This window comes from Belonocnema kinseyi, chromosome 1 (assembly GCF_010883055.1).
Source record: "Belonocnema kinseyi isolate 2016_QV_RU_SX_M_011 chromosome 1, B_treatae_v1, whole genome shotgun sequence".
Taxonomy (NCBI): domain Eukaryota; kingdom Metazoa; phylum Arthropoda; class Insecta; order Hymenoptera; family Cynipidae; genus Belonocnema; species Belonocnema kinseyi.
In genome coordinates this window covers 169,098,022-169,106,973 of record NC_046657.1, presented here as the reverse complement: position 1 = coordinate 169,106,973, position 8,952 = coordinate 169,098,022, and positions in this window count along the sequence as shown.

Sequence of the window (8,952 nt, the reverse complement as noted above, 5' to 3'; positions counted from 1 at the left end):
AAAGAGGGAGCTCTTCTTAATATTTTGACACCAAAATTATGTCGATACACCTTACCGACTGCGAGTAAAGCCACCCACGCTTTAACTTGACAGACTGTACATGTTGAAAAAAAGGCAGCATCGGCAGGCTAGTGCCAGGCGCGCGGGGTGACTTTATCGGGTTGAAGAATGTACCTGCGACTCTGAAACTTTTACAGCATGTTTTTGGGAAGATAAGCTTCTATTTAGGCAACAACAAAAATAGATTTTTTGAAGCCGTTACATGGGTCGCCCCCTTTAAGCAATTTAAGTTCATCCCGTTGAAGTTTAACTCAACTTTTTTTATACAAAATTTAACGAAAATTTCACCTATTGGAGTGATTTACGGTCACAATTTTTAACGTAGTTTACTATAAGTAGCAATGATATTCTTATTTAATCGCATTGTCTATTGTCAAGCAAAGAGATAGCATTTCAGCGAGTAATCATAATTTTTTTGTTCGCTATAACTGTGTTTGCACACCTGTAATATACAGACTCGTTAACCTTGCGGTGGGCGAGTGGCGGCACTCAGTGCTCTTACGTCAATATGTAAGTAATAAATTTATAGTTTACTAAACTGCACGGTAAACAAGCAGGTGACCTTTAAGGATTTTTTTCGCAGTTTTTTGACTGAATTGTATTCAAGACACAAATGTATAGTTCAGTTCGATGATAAGGGTAATTTCTATTAATTTTACCCCGCTCTACCTTGAAAAAAACGCTACTTGATGAGTGGGAAAGCCGTGTTTCTGGAAGGAAGCGTTAACGTTGCACACGAAAATACGAACCCCGGCAGCTACTAGACGAGGCTCTAGAGGGTTCGTATTTCGTGTACAACGTAACCGGTTGATGCCGATGGAATTGATAGTTGAATTTTTTTTACATCTTTTACTATTAAGCTTTGTACTTAAACGTAGTTTTCTTTCGACTCTTGCAGTTTTCCAAGTTTGAGACCGATATTATATGCATAAAAAAAGTTCGAACGTTCAAAAAATGTCGAGGTTCAGAAAAAAGATGAAATAATTTTAAGTGAAGTTCCTACAAAAATGCAGTACCTAAACGTACTTTATTGTACTCTAATACATTTTCCAAAGTTTGAGCTCGATATTTTATTTGCAAAAAAAGTTCTTAGGAAAAAAAAAACAAATTTTGAAAATGTTTAAACCACTTTTTTTCAAGATTCAAACATTTTCGGTACGGATATTCATAGTATTCAAATAGGCGTACAATTTATCCTCATAACTTTTTTTGTAAATTAAAAATTTACCAGAATTATAGCATCTACAAAATTAAAAAAAAAACATGAAAATGAACATCTTAAGCCAAATATCGCACGATATGAAAAAAAGTCAAGAGAAAAAAAATGTTGCTTTTTGCATGCCGTGCAAGAATATCATAACAAGCTTTTGAATTTTCTTGAAAAATTCAAATTAATTTTTTCTATTTGACGTTCCCGGTGCACGTCAATAACAGAAAAATGTTTGAAATCTTAGTTAAGGGTCGTCCAATATTAGAAAATTTACAAACAATTACGTTTTAACAAATTATTTGTTGAACAATGTTTTCCTATGATTTTCAATAAATATATGTTTTTTTTCGAGTTATATTGCAAGAGATTCGAATGACAACAATCAAAACGGTCTTTGTATATTCCTTACACTTGTGCAAAGATTTTTTTAAAGTAAAGGTCAAAACGTCGACAACAGTAATTTGGTGATAGTGACTTCTTTTTTGATGAAGCCCCTTTGGCTTTAGTGAATACATTCTCATCACGTATCTCGTGCTTCGCACTCGAATTTTTATCGGGTGTGAGATTATCGTGGGGTTTAGCGGGGTTGGGAGACGGTTAGTTTGAATCAAGAGTCATACCTGGTTAGTGTTTTATGCTGAGAAGTTCAACCAACCTTCAGCAAACATTATGTTAGATGGGAGTTGATATAATCTCATTTTTACATTCCCGGCCCACAGTGGGAAACACATGTCATTTTAGGTTAAAAATAACGTACAGCCCACAAATATTAAGCGATTTGAACAACAAAAATTTGAAAAAAGCTGTTAAGACTTCTAAGAGAGCTGTCCAGCCTGATTATTCAATTAGGTTTTCAATTTTTTATAAATAAACAAATAAAACAAAAAAATGGCCGTTTTATCTATTTGAGGCTTACAGCGCTCATCAATAACAGGAAAAGTGTTAAGATCGCATAAGTTTCATAAACTAATACTAGATGAAGATGTTCCAATATCATACAATAAACAACGAAAATTTTTATAAACAAACTATTTGTTTGAAAAAATGTTTTCTATGATTTTCCATAATTATACGTTTTTTCTAGTTTCGAGTGCTGTTTGATAAGTCAGTGACTTTTTGAATAAGAGATTTTTTTCGGCAAATAAGCATTTTGTTTGGTCAACGCCATCTATGAATAGACTTTTGTTAAATCTTGAGCAAGCTTGGCCACTTAGTTTATGTTTGACAGCCATTAAAAGCACATAACCTCGTCAATTTGAACGAAAATGGAAAAAAGTGAATTTTGTGTCCTGATTAAGCATTATTTTTTACGTAAAAAAACCATTACTGAAACGCAGGAAAGGCTTGATAAATACTATGGGAACTCTGCACCATAAATTTCAATGGTTAAGAAGTGGTTTACTGAGTTCCGTTGTGGTCGTACCAGCACAAGTGACGCCGAACTTTCAGGCCGACCAAAAGAGGTCATCACGCCAGAAATCGTCGATAAAATTCATGGAATGATGTTGGACGATAGAAGAGTGAAAGTGCATGAGGTAGCTGAGGCTGTAGGCATCTCAACTGAGCGGGTACATCACATTTTACATGAATATTTGGACATGAAAAAACTATCCGCGAGATGGGTGCCGCGATTGATCACACTCGACCATAAGCGCAACCGAGTGACCACTTCCAAGGAGTGTTTGACGATGTTCAACCGCAATCCGAATGAGTTTTTGCGCCCTTTCGTGACCGTGGACGAAACGTGGAACCATCACAACACACCAGAGACCAAGGGACAATCGAAACAGTGGGTTTCTTCGGGTAGTACGTGCACCAAAGAAGGTCAAGGTGGGTCTGTCGCCAACAAGGTCATGGCCACAGTTTTTTGGGACGCCCGCGGTATCATTCACATCGATTACCTTCAGAACGGTAAAACAATCAACGGTCAATGTTATTCAGAGCTTTGGACAGATTCGATACTGATTTGAAGAAAAAACGACCGCATTTGTCGAAGAAAAAAGTGGTGTTCCATCAGGAAAATGCATGAGTGCACACGTGTGTAGTTGCGATGGCAAAAATCCATAAATTGGGCTACGAACTGCTACTTCATCCAGCATATTCTCCAGATTTAGCCCCCAGCGACTATTTCCTGTTTCCTATCCTGAAGAAATGGCTGGGCGGTAAGAGATTTGGGTCGAATGAAGAGGTCTTCACCGAAACAAACGCCTATTTTGAGAGCCTTGAGAAAACCTATTATTTGGAAGGAATGAAAAAATTGGAAACACGCTGAACTAAGTGCATCGAACTAAAAGGAGATTATGTTGAGAAACAAAATGCTTTTTGTCGAAAAAAAATCTCTTATTTAAAAAGTAACTGACTTATCAAACAGACCTCGTATATTGCAAGACATTTGAATGGAAATTATACGATATTAAAAAAATTTCTCAAGATCATAATTCATTATATTATAAACAAATTTTATGAACAAATGCAGCAATCAGACATTTTTCGATACAAAAATTCATTTTTTTTTCGATGTACATTTTTTTTAGTTCGGAACTTCATGATATTTGACACAAAATTCATAATTTGCTAATCTTATGATCTTTCAAACAAATATAATAAACAAATGCATTATTCGGGCATTTGTCGGAACAAAATTTCGGTTTTTTAAATGCCAGTCTATTCATATGGGAACTTGATGGGAATTTTAGCAATATTCATAATAAATTGATAAATTTTATTATTTCTTTAACAAAATTGATAAACAAATGCATTAATCAGGCATTTGTCGGCAGAAAAATTCCTTTTTTGTTATGTCAAAAGTTTTAATTAGGATATCGAAAAAAATTAATTTTCCATCGACAGATGCTCGAATAATGCATCTGTTTATTAAATTTATTTTAAAAAAATATAAAATTGATCAACCAATTATGGATTTCGCTGAAATCATCATGAACTTCCCAATTTAAAAAACTGAAATCGAAACATACTAATTTGTCCGTTCACAGATTCCCGAAGAATGAATTTGCTTATTAAATTTGTTTTTAAAAATCATAAAATTTGACATCTCGTCATGAAGGCTGCGGAATTTATTATGAAGATCCCAATTACAAGTCTGATATCAAAATAAAAAAGAATTTTTCCGCCGACAGATGCCCCCAAAAAAATATGAGATTAATCAACAAATCATGAATTTTGTTAAAATTATCATAAACTAGCAAATTGAAAAAAAATTAACCTAGAAAAAAACGAATATTTCTGTCGAAAAATGTCTGATTACTGCCTTTGTACATTAAATTTGTTTATAATATGAACAATTATAGTCAGAAGAGAAATTTTTTCATATAATATTGTTTCGATTACAATTTCTTGCAACATAACTTGAAAAACATGTATTTATGGTAAATATTTCAAAAAGAATGTTTAACAAATAATTTGTTCATAAAAAATTGTTTTTGTATATTGTCGAATATTTCAACATCTTTAACTAATGCTATTGTATGCAACTTGAGCAATTTCAACCATTTTTCTGTTATTGACGAGCACCGGGAACGTCAAATTGAAAACAAGCCATTATTTCGTCATATTTGTTTATTTATAAAAAAATTAAAACCTAATTCAAAAATCAGGCTGCACAACTCTCTCAGAAATCTTATTAGCTTTTTTTCCCATTTTTTAAAAAGAAATCGGTGAAGATTTGTGGGCTGTACTCCCACGTGTGTTTTTCGAAATTTTGTAAATGTTATAACTCTGGTACATCTTGATTTTATTAAAAAAAGTGATATCTGATTTGGTTTTCTCAATATCAGTCTTTTCAGTTGGGAACTTCATGACAATTTCAGCATCATGCATAATAATTTGATAAATTTTATGATTTCTTCAAACAAATTTAATCAACAAATGCATTAATTAGGTATTTTTCTACAGAAAAACTCGGTTTTTTTTTGCTATCTAAACCTTTTTAATCAGGTAGTTCATGACAACTTCAGCGAAATTCATATTTTTTAAATTAATTTCATGATTTAGAAAAAAATACATCAATCAGGCATTTGTCGACAGAAAAATTCGTTTTTTTCTGTGCCAACTTTTTTAATTAGGAATGTCATGAAAACTTCAGCGAAATATATAATTTTTTGATCAATTTTGTGATTTTTTTAAAACGAATTCAATAAACAAATGCATTAGTAGAGTATCTGTCGACGGAAAAATTGGTTTCTTTCGATGTCAACCTTTTTAATGGAGAACTCATGATAATTTCAGCAAAATTCATAATTGGTCGATAAATTATATATTTTTTTAAAAACAAAGTCAATAAAAAATGCATTATTCGCGGGCATCTGTCTATGACAAATTTTTGTTTTGATATGCTAATTAAACACTTTCCCATAGAAAAAACGAATTTTATCTGTAGACAAATACCTATTTAATGCATTTTTTAAATTAAATTTGTTTTAAAAAATCATAACATTGATCAAATTATTATGAATTTGGCGGAAATTCTAATAAAGTTTCCAACTGCAATGACTAACATTGAAAACCACCGAATTTCTCTGCCGACAAATGCTCGAATAATGTATTTTTTCATTAAATTTGTTTTTGAAAAATCATACGATTAATTGACAAATCATGAATTTTGCTAAAATCATCATAAAGTTCCTAATTTATAAAAATGTACATCGAATAAATTCGAATTTTCTGTCGAAAAAGGCCTGATTACTGCGTTTGTTTATTACATTTGTTTATAATATAAAGAATTTTAATCTTAACAGAAATTTTTTTAAATATCATTTAATTTCCATTTATAAAACATTGAAAACGTAATTAAAATATCAGGCTCGACAACTCTCCTAGAGATCTTAACAGCTTTTTTTCAATTTTTTTTGGTTGAAATCGCTCAATATTTGTGGCCTGTACGTTATTTTGAACCAAAAATGTCATTTTTTCCCCACTGTGGGCCGGGAATGTGAAAATCAGATCATATGAATTCCCATCTAACACAGCGCTGCTGAAGGTTGGTTGAACTTCTCAGCATAAAACACTAACCAACTATGACTCTTTGTTGAAGCTAAACGCCCCCCCCCCCCGCGCCTTCAAACCCACATGAATCGAAGTTTCGTTAGTCACTGAGTGAGGGACTTAATTTAGAAGTTAAAAAAAGGTAAGGCTGATGTGTAGACCGTTAAAGCCGAAGGAGCTTTAACAAAAAAGAAGTCACTATCACCAAATTACTATTGTTGATGTTTTGAACTTTAGTTCTTAAAAACCTGTGCATAAGTGTAAGGAATATACAAAGACCGAACGCGTTTCTAGATATTTAACCTTTTTTCCTCAAAAACTGGTTTTAAATTTGAAAAAAATTTAATTTTAAACATATTTTCGGTGAGTTTAATGATATTGCAAGGTCGTATTATGTTTTGATATACCCTTGGGTCGACTTTCCTTTAGGAACATCCGTTCATTACGAGAAAATTCACTTTATAAGGAACCCACTGGTCTATTCAGCTGCACATCACAATTATCCACCGATTATCTTTTTTTTTTAATTACTTATTATAAGATTCGTAAAAACATGAGGTTGCTGATTTTGGATTTTCTTTATTTGAAAATAATTATATTAATAAAGATATACAGGCTGGGTATTTATATTTTCCCCACATTTGTGAACAGATCTTCTAAAGTTAGAGGTCAAAGCATCGATAACTGTAATTTGGTGATTGTGAATTCTCTTTAGTTAAAGCTCCTTCGTCTCTAACGAATACATTCTCATCACAATAGATTCTTATTGTTTCGTGCTTCGCACCTATTTTTTTACAAAGCGTGAACGTTTATACATTATGTTCTACCCTTTTATACCAAATGTATATTAAATTTATTTATGTAGCTCGACCTTAGCTTATTCTCAGCTACACCGAAAAATCTATCATTTAAATAAATGTATATTATTACAGTTCATAATATGCATTGGTATTAAAAAAAAAGTATTTTCATTGTTTGATTTTTGCCATTTGAAAAAAGCGCGCCTCCTTTTAGAAAAATTTATCAAAATTTTACTGCAACTTGCCTCGTGTTTCCAAAATTTTGATGTTTTCATTTTTAGTGTAATTTTTCACAATTTAAACAAAAACTATGCATTCTATCAATAAATTAATTCATGATGACAAATTTGTATCTCTTTTTTGAAAGAGAAACTTTTGTGCATTCATTTCTTTCATTGAATTTTCAATTCTTAAAGAAAATTGGAAAAGTTGTTATAATAATATTATCGGGTATTAAAAAGCAACATTTTTCTTCTCTTGACAGCCTAAAAGAGAATTTTGGAATCTTGAAGAAAAGTGTTCTCAAAAATTTGGTAAAATGGGCTCATTTAAAAATTTTTTTCAAAATAGCTCTTTAAAGACCTTGACCTTTAGCTTAGGACGCTAAAAGAGTACATCGAAGGCCAATCCAATCTGTCAATTCATTCGAAAGTTATCGTGCTCAAAACAAAAGATCTACAGACTCACAGGAAAACAGACAGACGGACAGACAGACAATTTCGTAAACACCTGTTTTTCGTATTTAGCAGTTCTCAAAACGTGGACATTTGACGAAAACTGTGGGGGGGGGGGGGTAAATTTTAAACAAATCTAATACCTTATCTTAAGAGAATGTGAAAATAAAAAATTCAAAATTGAAACCTAATACTAGAAAAATAATCTTTCACAAAGATTTCACAAATTAAAATTCTCAAGGTTATTGCCAATTTTTTGAAATCATTCCACCCTATTTTTTAGAAAAAGAGAATCATTTAACAGAGACCCTTTTTTATACGCAGATTTTCGTATGCCAGGATAAGTGACTCTATGTTCAACGATTTTTTTCGTAGCTTTTGTCGTTTGTCTAAAAACTCAATTTTTCTTATAATGTTTTTTAGGGATAAAACAATCAATTACGCGCCCTATCAAAAAGTGAATAATAAAAAATGCGTAGCACTTTTTTAAATGCACATTTTTTTAATTCATCCTTTATTGTATCTTGTGTGATTTTACTGCAAAATGGCAAATTTGAGTTTGAATTATTTTTTGTGTAATCAAAATTTGAATTTTAGATTTTCTAACAGAATGGAAAAAGGCGTTAGGATAATATTATAGGGTGTTCAAAATACAACTTTTTTTCCTGCAAATTTTTATCATATCTTGCGTTATTTCCCTTTAAATGTTCATTTTCATTTGTATTTTAGAATTTTGAAAATGCTAGAACTGCGGTAATTTTTTTAATCGAAAAAATTCATTAGGATAAATTGTTTGTGTTTTTCAATAGGGAGCGTTCACTTATGATGTCACGCACCGAGGTTAGGGGGGAGGGGTCTTGTCAAACGTGACAAATCGTGACGTATGGGGCGGACCAGTCATTCTGCGCGTGATGTCACGAAGGGTTTTCTTGTTTCTAATTAACAACCTGAAAAGTATTAAGTCCATATATATCCTGGCTATTTGATACGTCCTCTGAGAAGAATAAAAAAGTGTTAATAATCAGGTTTATATTTTTGATTATGTTTATGTAACGTTTGATTTTCATATTTGAGAAGATTCCCTAAAGTATTTTATAAATATTATTAAAATTGCGAAAGGGTGGGGGGCGTCAAAAAAACGTGACGTAATATTATAGATGGGGTCTCGCTAATTAGAGACTGAACGTGACAAGGGGCACGGGGAGGG